Source organism: Callorhinus ursinus, unplaced genomic scaffold (genome assembly GCF_003265705.2).
Source record: "Callorhinus ursinus isolate GAN/ISIS: 27379988/994484 unplaced genomic scaffold, GSC_fseal_2.0 scaffold47, whole genome shotgun sequence".
Classification (NCBI taxonomy): Eukaryota; Metazoa; Chordata; class Mammalia; order Carnivora; family Otariidae; genus Callorhinus; species Callorhinus ursinus.
Window position 1 is genome coordinate 9,390,042 of NW_027397109.1, and position 22,117 is coordinate 9,412,158.

General features: G+C 39.1%; 1 pseudogene; it reads right to left on the reverse strand.

The window, feature by feature from the left end:
- Positions 1-3,597: 3,597 nt before the first annotated feature.
- Positions 3,598-20,500, reverse strand: LOC112839966 (large ribosomal subunit protein uL4-like; annotated as a pseudogene).
- Positions 20,501-22,117: the final 1,617 nt, after the last annotated feature.

Below are 22,117 nucleotides of genomic sequence, written 5' to 3' on the forward strand. Positions count from 1 at the left end.
TTATTTCCACAATTTATGCTATTTTTTTTAAAGATTTTATTTATTTGTTTGAGAGAGAGAGAATGAGAGATAGAGAGCATGAGAGGGAAGAGGGTCAGAGGGAGAAGCAGACTCCCTGCTGAGCAGGGAGCCCGATGCAGAACTCAATCCCAGGACTCCAGGATCATGACCTGAGCTGAAGGCAATCGCCCAACCAACTGAGCCACCCAGGCGCCCTATGCTATTTTTTTTTTGTCTTAATACTCTGGCTTGGAAATTTAGTATTATATTGAATTAAAGTGGTAAACATATATTTTGCTTTGTTCTAGCTCTTATGAAGCCATACCCAGTTTACTCATCCCTCCTTTCCCTCTGGCAAACATCAATTTGTTCTCTATATTTATATGGAGTTTCCTCAAAAAAATTAGAAATATCATCTGATCCAATAATTCCAGACTTTGTATTTCTTATTATGTAAATTTTTTTACCTTACAAAGAGTTTCATCTCAGTTGAATTTGTTTGCAAAAAAAAAAAAGAGTTGGTAATATTTCCTTACTATCTCATTTATGTCTGTAGGATCTATAGTGATATCTCTCTCCTTACTGATATTGGTAATTTTTGTTTTTTCACTTTTTTTTTGTCTTGATCTGTCTCACAGGGGTTATCATTTTTAAAATCTTTTCATAGAACTAGCTTTTTCCATTGTCCACTTTCTGTTTCATTGCTTTCTGCTCTTATCAGTATTGCTCCCTTCCTTCCACCTCATTTAGATTTTATTTACTCTTTTTTTGTAATTTAGAAAGAACTTTATATAATATAAATATTTAAACTGATACATATTATCCTAAGTATATACTTGGCAGCAATCCCCATATTTGGATATATTGTGCTTTCATTATCATTCATTTTTACTTCCCTTATGAGTTCATTTTGGACACATGAATTACTGTAGTTCCCATACACTACAAACTCAGTTTCCTCTATTATTAACATCTTATATTAATATGGAGCATTTCTTATAAATAAGCGGATATTGATATATTCTTTTTAGTTGAAGTCCATAGTTTATTTATTTATTCTTAGTTCCAAGATCCCATGTGACCACAGGATGCCACATTATATTTAATTTTCAGGTCTCCTTAGGTTTCTCTTGCTTATGATAGTTTCTCAGACTTTCCTTATTTTTCATGACTTTGTTTTGAGCACTGGTCAAGTATTTTATAGCATGATTCTCTATTGCAACTTGTCTGTTTTTATTTTCCGTCCCAAATAGAATGGGTTATGGATTTTTTAAAGAAAAAGCACAGAGATAAAGTACCATTCTCATTATATCTTATCAAAGGTATGTAATATCAACATGGTTTATCACTGTTAATGTTGACCTTGATCACCCGGCTGAGATAGCATTTGTCAGGTTTCCTCACTTAAAGTTACTGATTTTTTTCTCTCTCTCTTCATACTGTACTTTTTGGAAGAAATTTATTATGTACAGTCTACACGTAAGGAGTGGAGAGCTATACTTCTTTGAGGGTAGAGTGTCTACATAAATTATTTAGAATTCTTCTGCACAGAATATTTTTCTCTTCTCTTCCAATAATTAATTCATTTAAGTCTGTGTGGACACATGGACACATTTTATATGTTTGGCTATAATCCAAAACTATTTTGTTTCTCTAATTGTTCCACTTTGGCCATTGGGAGCTCTTTGTGTTATTTTTATGAATAGAATTTTGTTTTCTTATTGAGGAATAATTGAAGTATATTAAAGTACATGTACTTAAAATGAAATTGAAATATAACATACATGTACTTACAGTCAGTTTTGACATAAAACATACATCTATGAAACCACTACCACAAATAAAATAACAAATTTTTCATTACCCCCAAAATTCTCCCTCCACCACTATCCCCATGCAACCACTAATTTCATTCAGTCACTGCATGTCAGTTTACATTTTCCTGAATTTATATATGCATTTACAATGTTCATTTTACCTTGCTTTTTTCACTCAGCATAATTATTTTGAGATTCACTTGTATTGCATAAGTTACTGAGTAATATTCCATTGTATAAATATTCCACAAATTATTATCCATTCACTTGCCCAACTCAAAATGGGCATTTATTTCCAGTGTTTGGCTATTACAGATAAAAACGTTATATACATTTATCTATGGATCTTTTTTTTTAAAGATTTTATTTATTTATTTGAGAGAGAGAGAATGAGAGATAGAGAGCTCGAGAGGGAAGAGGGTCAGAGGGAGAAGCAGACTCCCTGCCGAGCAGGGAGCCTGACGTGGGACTTGATCCCGGCACTCCAGGATCATGACCTGAGCTGAAGGCGGTCGCTTAACCAACTGAGCCACCCAGGCGCCCTATCTATAGATCTCTGTGTGATCATATGATTTTATTCCTCTTGGATAAATAACCATAAGTAGAATGTTGGCTCATATAGTAGATATATGTTTAAAGTTTTAGGAAACCATCAAATTATTTGCCAAAGGACTGTTATCATTTTATATTCCCACCAGCGCATGAATATCTCAATTTATTCGTATTCTCATAACACTTGGTAAAGTCAGTGTTTTTTAATTTTAATTTTTATTTGTTATAACATTTACTGGTTCTAATGGTAATGGAGTGGTATCTTATTGTGGCTTTAATTTATGTTTTCCCTAAAAAATAATATTATTAGGCATATTTTTATGTACTTATTGGCTATTTATATTTTTTTATTTGTGAAGTGCCTGTTCAAATATTTTCCTTACATTATTATTAGTTTGTTTTTTGTTATTGTTTTGTAAGAACTCTTTCTATCTTTTGAATACAAGTCCTTTGTCATACATTTTTGGAAATATTTTCTCTCAGCTTATGGCTTGCCTTTTTAATTTTCCTAATAATTTTCTTTGCTCTCTGGAGAGCAAAACATTTTTATTTTGGTTATTTACTTATGCATTTTTGCATACATGTATGTATGTATTTATATTTTACAATTTTACATTTTGTGTTGCATTTAAGAAAACTTTTCCTACCCTAACACCACATAGATTTTCTGTTTTCTTCTAGAAGTTTTATAGCTTTGGGTTTTCATTTTAGGTGTATAATCAATTTGGAGTTCATTTTTTTATGGTGTGAGGTAATGGTTAATGTTTATTTTATTGCTAGTAGTTTTCCAATTGTTCTAACATCCTTTATTGAAAATAATTTTTTCCACATTTAATTGCCTTGAAACCAGTGTCAGAACTCAGATCTGTTCTATACACGTAGGTATAGACTGTGTTCCATTTACCTACTTGTCTATATTGATGCCAGTGCCACACTGCCTTGATTAGTGTTGTATTATATGAAGTCTCGAAGTCAGGTAGAGTAAGTATTCCAAATTTTTTTCTTGTTTAGTTTTATGAAATCCATTGCATTTTCATATAAATTTTAATGTTAACTTGTCAATTTCTTTTAAAAAGCTTTCTAGAATTTTATTTGGAATTACATTGAATCTATAGATCAATTTGGGGATATTTGATATTGTTTTTTTCTCACTGTCTTTGATCAGGTCTTTATTCAAAATTAGCTGTCCAAATTATTTGACTTTTATGGAATAAACAAATGTAAGATTTTAGACAGCAGGCTTCTTGTCTTTCGTGGTGTGTTTCTTTCCTGCAGCCTTCTTGTCAGCTGCTGGTTTCTTGGTAGCTGCAGACGTTTTCCCCACCAAAGGTTTCTTCTTCACACCAGTAGCCTTCTTTCCTTCCTTCCCTACCACAGGCTTCTTGCCTGGAACCCCCTTTCCATCTGATTTGGCTTCTAAGGTTGCCGCTGCCTTATCCATCCAGAGTTTGTAATTCTTGGCCTGGCAAAGAATGGTGTTCTGGTGCATGGTCTTTGCATATGGGTTTAGCTTCAACATGATTCTCAGGTTCTTCAGTGGATTCTTCTTCAGGACTCTGCCATGAATTTTCTTGCATCATGCTTGGAGGGCTCTTTGAATCTCTGGGCTTTTCAAGATTCTGCTACAGTCTGTATTAAGCATCTTATGCATGGGAAGGTTATGGTTACTCTTGAGGGAGGCAACCTTTCACCAAGTGCCGTACAGATCATCTAACTTGTGGAAAGCTCTTTCAGTCCAAATGCAGAAATGTCCCACATGCCCACCAGGAGCAAGTTTCAAAATCTTCAGTTTGCTTACATTAAGTAAAGTAATTCCAGGGATGTTTCTGAAGGCCTTGATGATACTGTTGTCTTCATTGTAGATGATGCAGGGTCCCCTGCACTGGATACAATGACGGTTTCTCATTTTGCCATTGCCAGCTCTCATTTGCTGAGAGGCATAGATCTTTTTGATATCATTCCATTGATATCATAGACCTATTTGACATCATTTAAGTTTCTTAAGAAGCGAAACAGTCTCCTTGGTCTTCCTGTAGCCTTCAACTTTATCTTCAGCCATGAAAGGAAGTTCAGGAACTTCCTCAATAGGATGACCTTTAGACATGACCGGCACTGGTAAGGCTGAGGCAGCCAGGGCAGAGCAGATGGCATATGGCTTCTGTGTTGTGTTCACTCTGTGGTGCCAATGATGCCAGGTTTTGGTTGGTGCAAACATGCAGCCACCACGACATATATTTCCGAAAGCATTCTGGCCTTTTTAAAGTTGGTTATTATTATTTTCTTTATAAAATAGCTTTATTGAGGCACAACTGACATTATGATATGTATACATTTGAAGATATCTTTTAACATATTAGATATGTTAATTAGATATGTTTTAACATATGAATACACCTGTTAAACTATCACCATAATCAAGATTGTGAATATATATATGACATCCCCTCAAATTTCTTCATGTCGTTTTACGATCATTCGCTCCCTCACCTCTCCAGTCTGCCCCTATCCATAGATAACCACTGATTGACTGTCACTATACAGTAGTTTGTGTTTTGTAGAATTTAAATAAAATTCTGTTTCTTTTACTTGGCATAATTATTTTGAGATTCATTTATGTTGTTGCATGTATCACTAGTTAATTCCATTTTATTGCTGAGTAATATTCCATTGTATGAATATACTACAGTCTGTTTATTCAATCACTGGTGAGGATTTGGAGTTTATAGGTTTTGGCTTTTATAAATATAGCTGCTATAAAAATTCATGTACATATTTTTATATGGATATATGCCTTGATTTCTCCTGGGTAAATATATACCTAGGTGTGAAATGACTGGAATGCATGGTATATTAATTAATTGATTTTCAGATGTTAAATCAACTATGCATTGCTAGGATAAATCCAAACTCGCCATGCATTTGCTCTCTTTCACATGTTGATTCAGTTTGCTTGTACTTTGTCCAGGGATTTTGTGTTTATATTCACGAAAGACATTGCTTTGTAGTTTTCTTTTCTTGTAATGTCTTCTCCTGGTTTTAATATCAGAGTAATTCTAGTCTCATGGAATGAATTGGGAAGTCTTCCTTTCTCTTTGATTTTATGTAAGAGTTTGTAGTTTATGTAGAATTAATATTATTTCTTTTTTCAAAAAAATTTTTTATTGTTATGTTAATCACCATATATTACATCATTAGTTTTTGATGTAGTGTTCCATGATTCATTGTTTGTGCATAACACCCAGTGCTCCATGCAGAATGTGCCCTCTTTAATATGCATCAGCAGGCTAACCCATCCCCCTACCCTCCTCCCCTCTAGAACCCTCAGTTTGTTTTTCAGAGTCCATCCTCTCTCATGGTTCATCTCCCCCTCTGACTTAGTCCCCTTCATTCTTCCCCTCCTGCTATGTTCTTCTTTTTCTTTTTTCTTAACATATGTTGCATTATTTGTTTATGTAAGAGTTTGTAGTTTATGTAGAATTAATATTATTTCTTGCTTAAATTCCTCAGTGAAGATATTTGGGTCTGGTAGGCATTTTTTCACTTGTTTGCTTTTTAAGGATGAGTATAATTTTAATTTCCTTGATAAAGGACAATTCATGCTATCTGTTTCTTCTTGAGTGAGGTTTTTAGTTTATATATATTTCAAAAAGTTGCCCATTTCATCTAACTTGTCAAATTTATTGATATAAAATTGTTATTAATAATCCATATATTTCTTTGAACCTATAGAATCTGTAGTAGTGTCACATGTTTCATCCTTGAAGGTAGTAATCTGCACCTTCTTTCCTTCTGATCAGTCGGCTAGGGGTTTATCAGTTTATTGAGTTTCTAAAAGACCTGACTTGATTTCATTGATTTTTTTTTTTTTGGTTGGTTTTCTGTTACATTAGTTTCTACTTTTAAATTCCATTTTTTCTGTATGTATTCCATTATGTTTGCTCTTTTTTCTTACTGGTGGACTTTGTGGTCATTGATTTGAGACGTTTTCTTTTCCTAACATAATTGAAGTGGAAGCCCACAAATTTGACATGTTGCATTTTCATTTGCATTCATTTCATAATACTTTCTAATTTCCATTCTGATTTTTTTTTGACCTATGTGTATTTATAAGTATGTAAATTAGTTTCCAATATTTAGGGATTTTTTTCCCTGAGAGATATTTCTATTATTGATTTCTAGTTTAATTGTTTATGGTTAGAGAACATACTTTGTTTGACTTAAATCCTTTTGAACTTATTGAGACTTGTTTTAGAGCCCAGAATATGTTATATCTTGGTTAATACTGTTTCTGTTGCACATGAAAAAGATATTCTGATGTTGGTTATTGGAATGTTCTGTATGTCAGTTAGGAAAAAAATGAAAGTCTTCTGTGTTTTTACTGAGTTCCTGTTATTTGTTCTATGAATTCTTATTTTTATTCTTATTTTTAATAATCTTTTATTCTTATTTTTAAAGATTTTATTTTTAAGTAATCTCTACACCTAATGTGGGGCTTGAATTCAAGATCAAGAGTCAATGCTTTACCGACTGAGCCAGCATTGGTGCCCCTCTATTAATTCTTAAGAATTAATAAATATTAATAATTATTTAAATCTCTGACTGTAATAATGGATTTGTATATTTCTTCCTGCAGTTCTATCAGTGTTTGCTTCAACTATTTTGAATTGGTGGTTGCATACATATTTAGGATTGGCATGTCCTCTTTAATTGACCCCTTTATCATTGCGAATTAAGCTTATTTTTGATAACAATATTCTGTGGTCCAAAATTGACTAGTTCTGATATTAAATGAGAAAAATTTAGTACTATTTAGATTATTTTTAATATGGTGTACAATTTTTTATCCTTTTTCTTTTAAATGATTTGTCTTTATATGTAAAACGCAGTCTTTTTGTCTCTCTCTCTCTTTTTTTTGTAGGCAATATATAGTTAGATCTTAAACATTTTATCTAATCTGCTACTCCCCAACTTTTAATCAGAGGGGTCAGACCCTTTAAAACTGTGTGATATCTGGAAAAACAGTATGGAGGTTCCTCAAAAAGTTGAAAATAGAGCTACCATACAATCCAGCAATTGCACTACTGGGTATTTACCACAAAGATACAAATGTAGGGATCCGAAGGGGTATGTGCACCCCGATGTTTATAGCAGCAATGTCCACAATAGCCAAACTGTGGAAAGAGCCAAGATGTCCATCGACAGATGAATGGATAAAGAAGAAGTGGTGTGTATATATACAATGGAATATTATGCAGCCATCAAAAAGAATGAGATCTTGCCATTTACAGTGATGTGGATGGAACTGGAGGGTGTTATGCTGAGTGAAATAAGTCAATCAGAGAAAGACGTGTATCATATGACCTCACTAATATGAGGAATTCTTAATCTCAGGAAACAAACTGAGGGTTGCTGGAGTGGTGGGGGTGGGAGGGATGGGGTGGCTGGGTGATAGACATTGGGGAGGATATGTGCTATGGTGAGTGCTGTGAATTGTGCAAGACTGTTGAATCACAGATCTGTACCTCTGAAACAAATAATGCAATATATGTTCAGAAAAAAAAAGAAGAAGAAGATAGCTGGAGGGGAAGAATGAAGGGAGGGGGAAATTGGAGGGGGAGATGAACCATGAGAGACGATGGACTCTGAAAAACAAACTGAGGGTTCTAGAGGGGAGGGGGGTGAGGGGGTGGGTTAGCCTGGTGATGGGTATTAAAGAGGGCACGTTCTGCATGGAGCACTGGGTGTTATGCACAAACAATGAATCATGGAACACTACATCCAAAACTAATGATGTAATGTATGGTGATTAACATAACAATAAAAATTAAAAAATAAATAAATAAAACTAGTGCGATAATTGGCATAATTAACTTTAAATCTTTCTATTCTTTTCTGTTTATCTCTTCTGTACTTTGTTCCCCTGTTTCCTATTTCTTCTGTCTTAGGTAAAATGAGTGTTATTTATGATTCCACTTTAACACCTGTTGGCTTATTAGTTATAGCTCTTTATGTTATTGTTTGGTTGTTGCCTTAGGATTTATAGAATACATCTTTAAGTTATTACAGTATATCTTCATGTGATCTTATAACACTTCAAGTAGAGCATAAGGACCATACAACAGTATATTTTTTAGTTATCTTGACCTTTGTGCTATTATTGTTATCCATATGATTTTATATATTTTATAAACCCCACAGTACATTACTATTACTGTTGTTCAAACAATTTTTTTAAATAGATTTAAATAATAAGAAATAATCTTGTATTTTTACCCAATGTGGTTATCATTTCTGGTCTCTTCATTCTGTGTGTAGATCCATATTTCTATCTCTCTTCTGCCTGTTGGATTTCCTTGTTTTGTGATAATGAATTATTTTGGCTTTATATGTCTGAAAATGTCTTTATTTTTTCTTCAATTTTGAAATGTATTTTGTCTGAATATAGGATGACAGTTTTTACTTTCAGTGCTTTAAAAATTTTCCCTGTCTTATTGCTTTCCTTGTTTTTTTTTTATGAGAAATTTACCATCATCCTGATTTTTGTTCCTGTGTATATGACAAGTCTTTTTTCATGTCTGTTTTTAAGATTTTCTCTTCATGAGGTGTTTTGAGCAATTTGATTATGATGTGCCTTGGTGTATTTTTTTTTCATGTGGCTTGTGCTTGGAATTTGTTAAATATCTTTGATTTTTGGCTTTGTAATTTTTATCAAATTTGAAATGTTTTTGGCTATTATTTCTTCAGATACTTTTTTCTGCTCTTCTCCCTCTATGAATACCATTTACACACATATTAGACCACTTAAAGTTTTGTTTCACAGCTCACTGATGCTCTTTTCATTCATTTATTGTTTTTTTTTCCTCCTCCATGTGTTTGTTCTTGGATAGCTTCCATTGCTGTGTCTTCAAATTCACAAAATCTGTTTTTCTGCAATGTCTAACATACCCTTAATTTATATAGTATATTTCATTTTTCATCTCAGGCTTATCATTTACGTTTTTAGAGGTTTTATTTGGGTCATGTCTATTTAAATTTTTTTGAACATAGAGTTGTAATAACAATTGTAATGTTCTTTTCTGTTAATTCTAATGTATCTTTCACAGATCATTTTCCTGCTTCTTTGCATGTCTGATTATTTTTAATTGTTGTATGATATTGTGATTTTTGTCCTGTTACATGATGGACTTTTTGTATTCCTACAAATATTCTTTTTTTTTTTTTCTTTAAGTAGGCTCCATGCCCAGTGTGGGACTTGACTCATAACCCCGAGATCAAGAGTTGGGTGCTCTATTGACTGAGCCAGCTAGGTATCCCTACAAATATTGTTGAGCTCAGTTTGCCATTAGGTTACATGGAAACAGTTTGATCCTTTAGGGTTCTGCTTTAAGATTTGCTAGACAGGATCTAGTGTTCAATAAAAAGTTTTATTATCACCCATAAGTGAGGCAAGTCTGTTCTTAGGATTCTACCCAATACCCTATAAATTATCCACCAGTATGGTTGGGGGAACAGATATGATTTTTAGCCCACGTGAGTGCAGGCACTGTTCCCTCTGATCCTTTTAGGAGGCTCTTTCTACAACCTCTGGTAGTTTCTTCACATGCACGCCTTGATCATATTCTGCTGACCAATCAAAGACTTTTTCCAGCTCTCTCCTCTCTGGTACTCTGTTGCATGTACTCCGTGTGCCTTGCTCTGGAATCTCAGTTCTGTCTCCTCCATTAAAGCAATCTTCTGGGCTCTGCCTTAGTTGTACCTCTCTGTGTTGTAATCTGGAAACTCAAGGCAATTGTAGGGGGTTGCTCCTTTCATTTCCCATCTCTCAGGAATTACTATTCTTTGCTGTCTCATGTCTAGTGACATAAAGCCATTGCTTCATTTATTTTATCTATTTTTTCTTTAAAAAAGTAGTTGTTTCATGCATGAAGGCCTTTTGCTCTATTTTATCTGGAAACTTAACTATTTTTATTTCCAGAGATAGTCCTCCCTGCCCCATTGTGTGGACTCCTTTGTCATGGTGATCAGTCACCCCAGCTTTCCCTTTTCTGCTTGGCCTCCTTCCTCAGCCCTTTCCCTGACCTCAGATCCTGGTAGAACATTCCTGCAGTGATAGGAATTTCAATGTAACTCTATAAAATCCATGTTCTAGTTTACACCTTGACTAAGTCCCTCATGTAGCCCTGTTCATTATTATAAAAGGTATCTATTTATTTTTAATTAAAACTTTTTTTCTGGACTGTAAGGTACAGAAAGAGCTTGTTCAGGAGATCACATGTGAAGAAGTTTGTGGTTAGAATATTGGCAGATGTGGTGAAGCATGAGGTGAATGCTCAGCAGCAGATCCAGTCCTCATGAGAAGTCAGATGTTCATTCAGGATCCCACAGAAAATTTCCATAATGTTCTCATGGAAGTAGTGTGTGTTAAGCCCCTGAGTGTATCTGGCCTTTGGCTCAATGTCAAGTCTGGTGTATCCAGGGTTGCATGGTCCTATAGCACAATGTTCAGGAATCCTCCAGATAAATGCTTCTCACAGTGGCAGCAAGGACTTAACTGCACCTTGGGATCCCATGGAGTGTTGAGAATGATGCCAATGGTTCAGAATAATGTCTTCTGTGAGTACTCATTTTGCAAACATGATTTCTAATATTCCCATCCATGCAGGATATATATCACTTCCCCTGTTTTCCCAGTGAAGAAATAATGACTCAAGGAGGCAAAGTGACTTGCTTTGTCTCAACTGGTGGGTTACAGAGTCCTGCTTCAATGCTGATGTGTCTGATTTCATTCCTGAATATTTTTCAGTGTACCATCTAACCCATTCTATTCATACCATTGATAATGTAATGCTTTCTTGTTTTAAGTCATGAAGTAGCAGAATGGGTCATTGTTATGAACTGCACTGTGCCCTCCCCATCAAATTCCTATGTTGAAGCTCTACCCCCAATCTGGTTATATTAGGATATGGCACTTTTAAATGGGTAATTAAAGTTAAATGAGATCATAGGGTAGGACCCTGATCCAATGTGACTGGTATCCTTATAAGAAGAGGGAGAAATACCAGTGGTGGACACACAGGGGAAAGGCCACATGAGGACACAGTGAGAAGGTGACCAAGGAGAGACAAGCCAAAGAGAGGGGTCTCAGGAGAAACAGTCCTGCTGATACCTGAATCTTAGACTCCCAGCCTCCAGAAGGGTGAAGCAAATAAATGTTTGTTGTTTGAGCCCCTCTGTCTATAGTACTTTGTTATGGCAACCCAACCAGAATAATACAGTCCTCAACACCAGAAAAAGTCAGAATCAAAGATTCCTACAGTCCTTTGCAAAATCTAGCATTTTGTGGATTGAGGATGTTTGACTCTCTCATCAGTTCAGGTCTCTTGACTACACAGATCTCTTGACTTCAAATCTCTTGACCCTCATGCCAACATCTTATTTAATAATTCAACCATCCCACCAAACTCCAGGGAAAATGTCTGTTGCACCTTCTGGGAACTGTGTTTGGAAACCATTTTTCTCACTTTGCTGAGGGTCCCTACTGAACAGTGATGGCCCAGGTTTCTCGGGATAGATGAGTACAGAATAGGGCTTCTGAAGGTGGCATTTTCTGTCACAGGCACCAGTATGGGACTGTCCCTAAGAGCATCCTTGAGTCCAGGTCAAAAGCCCCAGATCCAAGCAGCTAGAGAAAACCCTGAAAGACTGATATGGTGCCATCGTGCTTTGTAACAACCAGATTAGTGTGTGAGGCACACATGGTCACACATAATGCCCCAGAGAGGTGAGGGTGCTGTGCCTCTGAAAACTCACATTATGGACTCAGGTTTTTGTTTGTTTTTAATATTCTAAGTCCTTGTGATATTTCCCAAATTCCATAACTTCATCCACACTTTTCTTGATCCTAGTATTCCTTCCAAATATCAGACTTTGTCAGCCTAGATACCTTCAAGCCTAGCTCTTTAGCACGTACCTTCTGTATTTCTCCTTCCTCTTGATGGTGATTTTGGCCATTCAGTGCCAGCCTGAAAAAGCACAAAGGAGCTGTGGTGTGTGACTTGAGGGCAGAGTCCAGAACACCCTCTACCAACTGCAGTAGAAATTCCTTCTTTAGGCGAGGTGAGTAAACTCCACACATCCCACAATGAAGATGCAATCCCAGCCTGGAGCAGTGGTAGTTAAACTAGAAACAATCCAGCTTAAATTACCATATCAGTTTAGCTCTGAAAGAATAAGAAGAAAAAGAGATCAATATTGATATCTTTATTTAAAGGGAGTGGAGGGCTGAGGGCTGCATGTACGTGGGCAGAATGAGGAGGTTAAGAAGACCTGGATCCAGGTAAATCAGCCGTTGTCCCCAGCTCTGTCCATACCAGTCTCTGGAAGCTCTATGTAGGGATTGTCCAGAGAGGCCCTGAGAATGCCCTTCAGCCTCCACTGTGCCTATTTTTTCCTGTATGTTATGGCAGGATAAGGAGGGAGACAAATGAGGAATGCACTCATGCTGTGTGATTAAATTCTCAAGCCAAATGTTTCCAAGTCTCCCCATTTTCCTCCACACAGATCCCCCTGAACCATGCCGCTAGAGGGATCCTCAGGGGAGCTGCCACAGCACTAAATGTCAGGACTGAGCACTCCAGAGACCACATCACAGGCTGCTCCCACAGCTCCTGGTGAAACCTGGTCTCCTAAGGCACCCCAGCCTGTGATCTTCAACACCTCACAGTTCAGCCATTATTAGCATCACTGAGGAATCTGAGAGATGCAAAAAGCCCTTTCTAGATGGCATTCAAATATTTACATGTGTAGTGGGGTAGTATTTTATAGAGAAACAACAAATTCCTTTCCCACAGTACTTCCAAGCATCCTTTGGCCTTACCCCCAGTGAGGCGTCAGCCAGGTACATAGTGTATACCATGCACAGCAGAGTGGGTGGGGGGGGGCAGAGAAAGGGGGGGGGGCAGGGGGGAGAGAGGGAAAGAGCGAGAGAGAGTTTGTATTACACATTTCAAAACTAGACTTTTGAAAATCATGTCTGAATCTATAGTCTGAGATGAAAGCATTTTGAGTTTCAAAATTCAGGCCCTGACAAAAAATATGTGCTCGTTTTGATTCGTTTTTTTTTCTCATCCTGAAGAGTAGATCAAGTTTTCATGGGCTGGAGAGGGATGGAAGAAGTTAGAGAAGAAAAGGGGAAATGTGCAGTCGTGAAATCTGAGCAAGATCCCAGGGCACTCCCCCAGAAGTCAGAGCCCTAGCAGAAAGAACAGGTAGAGATGACCAGAGGACAGGGCAGAATCCAGATGACTCAGGGAATCTAGGACTATAGAAGACCCCACTTGCTTGGAAAATCTCTGAGTGCCTTACCCCCAGCATAGACATGGTCCTGGATCTATGGTCACATAGGCTATTGGATACATACAAGCATCACAGAACTCCCTCTTACTACAGAGTTGCCTGAGAAGCAGGTGTCAGGCGTACCACAGAAGGGTACCCCACTCCTACCCAGTCCCTGAGGCTCCAGAATGGCATAGGCTTCAGGGGGCTACTTTTAGGTCCCTAAGAGTAGCCTAAAGTAGCTGGGAGAAGGCTGGGCAGAGGGGGCCCTGCATTGAGAAGTGAGAGCTGACCAACAGCCTGCACACACCAGAGACTAGCTATGGAGATGTACCTCTCAGGGGATGGCAGACTGAAGGTGACATAACAGAGGATAAACACCCATCCCCACCCAGCTCTGAGGCCATGGCACCAAGGAACCATATAAAACACAGCCACAACCTGGCGGAAGATTTGAAGAATGCACGCGTGTGTGGTGTGTGTGTGTGTGTGTGTGTGTGTGTGGCCTGACTTGTCTAAAATTTCATTTCTTCCACCAGTGGAAGTGGGCTTAAAAAAGAAATTATGTGATATAAACACAAATCAGCATTTCTTGAAAACTTCTAGATTTATACCCTGCTATTCCATTTTATTTATCTTTTAGAGCAAATTTTAAGCACATAATAAAACAGAGATATAGATGGGAGAAAGCTTTATTGCCAAGGATTTAAAGTGCAAATAGATGTAATCCTACCTGTAGTTGAAAAGCTGTAAATGTCATTATTGAGTGAATATTTTACTGCTATGGGAACTGCCAAAAAAACAAAGACAATAAAATTGCCATTTTTTTCTTCCTATGACAAAAACATACACAAAAATCATAAATCCATTAGATTTTCAAATCACAATAATGTTGAGAACAATTTTCTTCTATGCCTGTAAAACTCCAGATAAGAAATGAACTCATGTAAAAGGTGACAGCAATTCACCTCCTTTGGTATGCAGCTTGGCATGAGTGTAGCAGCTCAGAAAGAACTATCTATGAAAGCAAAGCTTTAGTTAAGAAGGACAGGGTTAGATCAAAACCACCTATCCTATGTGGGAAGGGATCCCTATTGAGAAGCCCACAAATCACCAGCAAAAAACGAAAAAGCAATAATAGCCACGAATTGAATTATGACTGTGTATTAGGAGTACTTTACATGTCTTAGTCACATAGTTCCAACAATGCCCTGCCCTGTGAGAGGCCTGAACCAGGCTTCATTTATTATTACCAGACCCCTCAGGTGTCCCCACTCTAGCAAAGGACCATGATGATGTTTCAGGTCCCCAGGTGTCACTGTCACCTGAAAACTGCCCCTGCACTTTTATGTTCTCTGCAGACTTGCATGCCACGGGCCTGGCCCAGGTCACAGCCTGTAGTCCAGCTTCTGGGAGTAGAGAACAGGAATATCTGAACGCTCCTGGCTCCTGCCATTGAAAGCAAGGCCCTGCTGCTCCAAGACTACTATTCCAGCACAGTCTCTGTAAGACAGCTTAGGCTGTCATTACAAAATACTATACACTGGGTAACTTAAAGACTAGACATTTATTTCTCACCGTTCTGGAGGCTAAAACTACAAAATGAGGGAGCCAACATGGCCGGGTTCTGGTGAGGACCTGCTTTTTGGCTTGCAGATGGTCACCTTCTCAGTGTGTCCTCACATGGGAGGAAGAAAAACAAGCTCTGTGGTGTCTCTTCTTAGATATCTCTAACCCATCATGGAACCTCCACCCTCATGATGTCATCTAAACCCTAATCACCTTCCAAAGGCCTCACCTCCTAATACCATCAAATTGGGGGTTAGAGCTTCAACATAGGAGTTTTTGTGGGATGTGAATATTTTGTCTTTAACAATCTCCAAATATAGGCAAGGGTTTCAGTTGCCCGGTAGTCACAAAACAGATGGGAAAGACCTCAATCCTTATTCATCACAGCAAGGGCTGCTCCCTGGGTTATTTAACTTCAGAGGCCAGGATCTCATCTGGCATGTGATGCTGCTTCCAGGAAGCATTGAATCGTTAGAAATTCAGGGAGTGTTGGGGATGTCAGGATATTGGGGGTGTTGGGAGTGTTGGAAATGTTGAAAATTTGGGGGGTATTGGGAGAGTTGGGGATATTGGGAGTTGTGGGAATGTTGGAAATTTGGGGAGTATTGGGAGCGTTGGGAATTTTGGGGGTGTTGGGAATTTGGGGAATATTAGTGTTGGGAATATTGGGAGTGTTGAGAATGTTGGGAATGTTACGAGTGTTAGGAATGATGTGAATTTGGGGTTTGTTGGGAATGTTGAGAATGTTGGGAATTTGTGGAATATTGGGAATCTTAGAAATTTGGGCAGTATTGGGAATGTTGCGAATTTGGGGGGTGTTGGGAATGTTGTGAATTTGGGGGTGTTGGGTGTGTTGAGAATGTTGGGAATTGGTATAATATTGGGAGTGTTGGGAAAGTTGGGAGAGTCAGCAATTTAGACTCTAATCCTCAGGGTGTTCGGGTTTCCTGCTGGTGGTGGCACTTCTGCAATCAGGAGATACCGCCATAGCTTAGGAGTCCTTAGTTGCAAACTTATCCTTTCTCACTGGCTCCCTTGCAACTGGGACCTGCGGTACCAGTAGGCATTTCCCATTCCCTGACACATAGTATGCACTCTCACTTCGATGCCTTCGTATGTGCTGTTCTTTCCTCCCAGCATATCCTCCCCGCTTTGTCTTCCTGGCAATTCTCACTCACTTCGAAGCACTGGTTCAATTGTCACCTCCTTGTGAAGGCTTCCACAACCCACTAGGCAGTGAAAACATTCATAATTCTAGCAACTTATTTTTATTATTTACTGCTAATATTTTACTATAATTACATTCTTTTTACTATAGTTGTGCTCCTAAAGATCTAGGCATTTGCTTTATATTTTATTCCATGGCAGATGCTACTGGTGCCCTGCCTGTGCCAAAGGCTGCTTGCTGCATGTGCCTGAGGTTCTCTTCCTGAGCACTTGTGTTCTCATGTTGGGGGTATACTTGGACTCACTCATGGACAAGCCAAGAATAGCAGCCTTCAGCCAGAAAAGTTTGTGAGGAGCTATGAGTGAGAACCCAGCAACTAGCCTTGGTTGGGATGACTCTGAACATGTTCATAGCCTCATTTCATAGTTGACTTCTGAGGACTCCAACTTAGGTCCCAGAGTTTAGTTCAATGCCTGACTTCAATTAGATTCTTAATAATGAATAAATCAGCCCTGAAGTGGATCAGAAATTCATTCATTTGTTCATGCATGCAGTGAACATTTCTGGAGAACGTATCAGGCTTTAGAAACTGTGCTAGATGCAACATGATGTACCTAAATGATCATTTTAAGGAATTTAATTTTTTTTATTAACATATAATGTATTATTTGTTTCAGGGGTACAGGTCTGTGATTCATCAGTCTTACACAATTCACAGCGCTCACCATAGCACATACCCTCCCCAATGTCTATCACCCAGCCACCCCATCCCTCCCACCCCCCCACCACTCCAGCAACCCTCAGTTTGTTTCCTGAGATTAAGAGCCTCTTATGGTTTGTCTCCCCATACGGTTTTGTCTTGTTTCATTTTTCCCTCCCTTCTCCTATGATCCTCTGTCTTGTTTCTCAAATTCCTCATATCAGTGAGAGCATATGATAATTGTCTTTCTCTGATTGACTTATTTCGCTTAGCATACTACCTTCTAGTTCCATCCACATTGTTGCAAATGGCAAGATTTCATTTTTGATGGCTGCATAATATTCCATTATATATATATTTCATATCTTCCTTATCCATTCATCTGCTGATGGACATCTAGGCTCTTTCCATAGTTTGGCTGTAGTGAAACTTGCTGCTATAAATATTAGGGTGCGTGTGCCCCCTCAGATCACTGCATTGGTATCTTTGGGGTAAATACCGAGTAGTACAATTACTGAGTCGTAGGGTAGCTCCATTTTAACTTTCTGAGGAACCTCCGTACTGTTTTACAGAGTGGCCACACCAGCTTGCATTCCCACCAGCAGTGTAGGAGGGTTCCCCTTTCTCTGCATCCTCACCAACATCTGTCATTTCCTGACTTGTTAATTTTAGCCATTCTGACTGGTGTGAGGTGGCATGTCATTGAGGTTTTGATTTGGATTTCCCTGATGCCCAGTGATGTTGAGTACTTTTTCATGTGTCTGTTGGCCATTTGGATGTCTTCTTTGGAAAACTGTCTGTTCATGTCTTCTGCCCATTTCTTGACTGGATTATTTGTTCTCTGGGTGTTGAGTTTGATAAGTTCTTTATAGATTTTGGATACTAGCCCTTTATCTGATATGTCATTTGCAAATATCTTCTCTCATTCTGTCGGTTGTCTCTTGGTTTTGTTGACTGTTTCCTTTGCTGTGCAAAAGCTTTTTATCTTGATGAAGTCCCAATAGTTCATTTTTGCTCTTGCTTCCCTTGCCTTTCGTGATATTTCTAGGAAGAAGTTGCTGTGGCTGAAGTCAAAGAGGTTGCTGCCTGTGTTCTCCTTAAGGATTTTGATGGATTCCTGTCTCACATTTAGGTCTCTCATCCATTTGGAGTCTATTTTTGTGTGTGGTGTAAGGAATCTAAAATCTAATGCAGGAAATAATACAAGCAAATACATAATCTTACTAATTATCAATTTTAGTATAACAGTTACCCCCAAATTTAGCATCTTAAAACAACAAACATTTATTAACTTGCACAGTTTCTCTGGGTCAGGATCCTGGTGAAACTTGACTGGGTACATCTCATTCAGGGACTCCCATGGGGTTGCAATCAGGCTGCCAACTGGGGCTGCATCAACCAAAGGCTTGGATGGGGCATCCACTTCAAAGGCAGCCACTCACATGGCTGGCAAGCTGGGACTGGCTGTTAAAAGGAGGCTTAGTTCCTCCGTGGGACTCTATAGTGTGCACGTAGGATTCTAAGTAACCAGGAAAAAAAAAAAAGAGCCCTCTCGGCTTTCAGCTTTACTGAGTCACTCTTTGGTACCTTGAGTTCAGCAAGCACAATGAGCAGCATTTTATATCTTTCCCTGACTGATCACTAGCTAGGGGGTCAAAAATTCCTTACACATATAGAAGAGAGGGTTAGAGGCACAGAACCGTCTAGCTCTTCATTTCCTGGGGAAGTTAGTATTCCTTGGAGAGCCAGGGAGGAGCCCTCATGGTGCTCCATCCTTGCTGTGCTAGCTCTGAGCCCAGAACATGGCTGATCATCTGGTGGTAAACAATACAAAGTGGCTAAAAATGTGGGTGCTGGCTTGACTTTGGGGAAGTTATGTGGACTCTCCTTACCTCATTTTCCTTATGTGCAAACTGAGGATGATAATAGTAGCTACCCCATGAAGTTGACTAAAGATGAAATGGGTTAACACCCATGGAGCACTAAGTGCCTAGAAAACAGTAGACAGAGGTGACCTTTACTACTTCCCTGCTAGCCTTTTTGTTTTCAGGCAGAATTCTGCCACTGCTGTGATAGATCATTCAGACATCCCTTAAAAAATTAAGAATCAAATTACTGAATTGATAAAATATAAACAAAGTAATTGATGTTATGGGCTTCATAATAATTGTGCTTTCAGGTAGACACATGACGCACTTCCTCTACCTGAAAACACAATTGTGAAGCCCATAACATCAATTACTTTGTTTATAAAATCAGCACACACAGACACACACACACACACACCTGCAGCAGTGTGGCAGTCTGTCATGTGCAATAGAAGTGGTCAAATGAGGTAGAATAGAATGTTCCTTGGGATCAGAACCTGGGTCCCCAGATGAGGCACGTACTTGGTGTTTCAGCAGTGGTGAAAGAACACAGAGACTTACCAGTGGTGTTTTGGGCACAGGAACAGCGTGGACAGAGGTGTAGAGGGAAAGGAGTTAGCCAGGGCTGTCTGGGTCTCCCCTTCTCGGGAAGAGAAGCTGTGATAACCACCCCTGAAGAGGCTCCTCCAGTGCTCATCAGGGTTTTGGCCCTCATAGGTATCTTCCTTGAAGCTATGGAGATACCAAAATAAAAAGTGTTCTTGGATTAGATGTCCAGCCTGCCTCGAGCCAGGATTGGGGGCAAATGAAAAGTAAGGCTGAACTGAGATGAGCAGCTGGCATTGCTGAAGAAGTCAGATACCTAAAAGGCTGGGAGTGGGGTGGGCAGGCAACAAAAAGGAGAGCAGGAACCCAGCTCTCCAAGAGCAGAAGCCAGAGGGCCATTTTGGTTTACTCTGAGGAGCAGACTTCTTTTCTGGGCTTCCTGGTATGTGGGGTGGCAGGCAATGAAGAACCAGTAGGGACAGGTTAGAGTGGTGGGTATGGCCTGGGAGACAGATTGGAACAGGTGAGGGGGTGGGGCTTGAGACCATAGTGCCATTGGAGTTTTAGGAATTCAGATGGTGTTGGTGGGCTCAGAGGGGACTTTAGTGGTGTTGCTCCAATGCCTCCATGCAGGGAAGACAGCTGGGGCTAGAATAGGACTGTGGCCAGGAGCCTGATGGAAGGGGAAAATCTGGAGCAGCATCCTGAGGAATAGTGCACAGGGCACTCTCTCTGAGTCAAACGTTCTTCCCTTCAGCATGAAGTCCCTGCTCCAGTCTGTTCCCAGTGGCTGATGCTCATCCCAGGTTCTTGGTAGCCACTGCTGGGCTCTGTCTTTCCTCTTTCCCACTCCCTCGTTCTTCTGGGAAGATGCTGGCTCAGCCCCCAATGTGGCCTTTGGCTTGGGGAGATGGGGAGCTGTGGGCAGCACTCTGGCTGTCCCCATGGACCCTCTAAATGGATGTTGGCTTCCACCCTGGGTCCATTTCCTCTGAGCTTTGTGCTGTCAGGAGGCGATGGCTCTGCAAACCCATGTTTTTTTTGGCTGAAGCTGATAAAACACTGGAGTTGGTTTTAATTTTTGATGGTGCGGAGGTTTGTAGACGTGCTCCAACGGTTCCCACCACTCCTATTCTTCTCAATTCAAATTCCTCTGTGGGCAAAGAGAGGGCCAGGGAGGTAGATCTGCACCCTGTCCCCAGGCTTTTAATTCAGGACGCTCAAATGGATTTTCTCGCTGTGAATGCTAAAGCCCAACAATAGTGGGTATAAGCTATTTTCTGTCAAGTCAAAGATGAGTTTTCTTCTTAACCCAGCGTTCTCTGACAAATGGGGACTTGATTTTATCTCTGATGTGTTAATAAGGAGACTCTCCCCAGTTGCAGGTGAGACCCAGCTCTGCCAGTTCTGTGCTACACTCTCACCTGTGTTCTCGTGAGACTAGGCTAGACTAGGCTGTGGGACCAGTGGGGGAGGGTAAAAAGCCTGGGCAGCTCCCCAATGCTTAAACTCCTAAAAGTGGGTACGGGCTGGTGGGATGGAGCTCACCCACTGTTCCTCATTCCACTTGTTTTCCTGTTATTGCCCCCATCCTATGATGTCTATTTTCTTCTATTTTTATCTTCTGTTAAAATTATCTTTTGGATATTTTCCAAAGATAGGTATATGGTTTATAGACTTGTGGCAGACCTTCCAAAGACTACAGCCGACAGATAGACGTGAGAATGAAAGCAAGATGGAATCCTGATGACATTTTTGTTCTGGTTCCTGGACCTCTCAGCTTCATTAGTCAATAATTCCCTCTTGACTCAAGTTAGATTCATTTCAGTTTATTCAACAAAATAATCCGGACTATTACTACACACACACACACACACACACACACACACACACACACACACACAAATTATCCTGCTAGTTAAATACATAGACATTAGTCAAACTTCTAGTATGATTACAGAACAGTACTAGATACAGGAGGAGATGTGAATTAATATAATATCCATCCATTCCTCTCAAAGAAGTTATACTCTTGTTGGTGAGACAAGACATATTTCAGATTATATAATACAAGATTCAAGTAGCAGATCAATCTAGGAGAGGTGATCAGTGCCAGAATATGAATCTTTAAATAATGGTCTTTTCTCTTTGGGTTTTAGAATAACAATGGCTAGTTCCAGAGAGTGAGACTTGAAGGTCATTTTTCACTTAAAGTATTTACCGAGGTAGGAGAGACTCAAACATCCTCATTTTTTCTGTTGAAGAAATGAGATCCAGGGTAGAAAAGATTCAGGCAAGATTTACTGTAAATTGTTAGCAGATCTGGGACCCAACCCTGGTCTTCTTATTCCATTAAAGTGTGGCACCACTCTGCTTTGCTTTAGGCTTGGATTTTAGCTGTTCAGATATAATCCAAGTACCCTGATGTAGGTATCCAGCTATATCAATGACAAAACATTGCTGAACATTTATATTTGCAATTCTCACCATCAGCATCAAATAATTACCAAGTGCTGAATTATGCAAATCGAGTCCAATCTCTACATTCAAATTTGCGAGAATA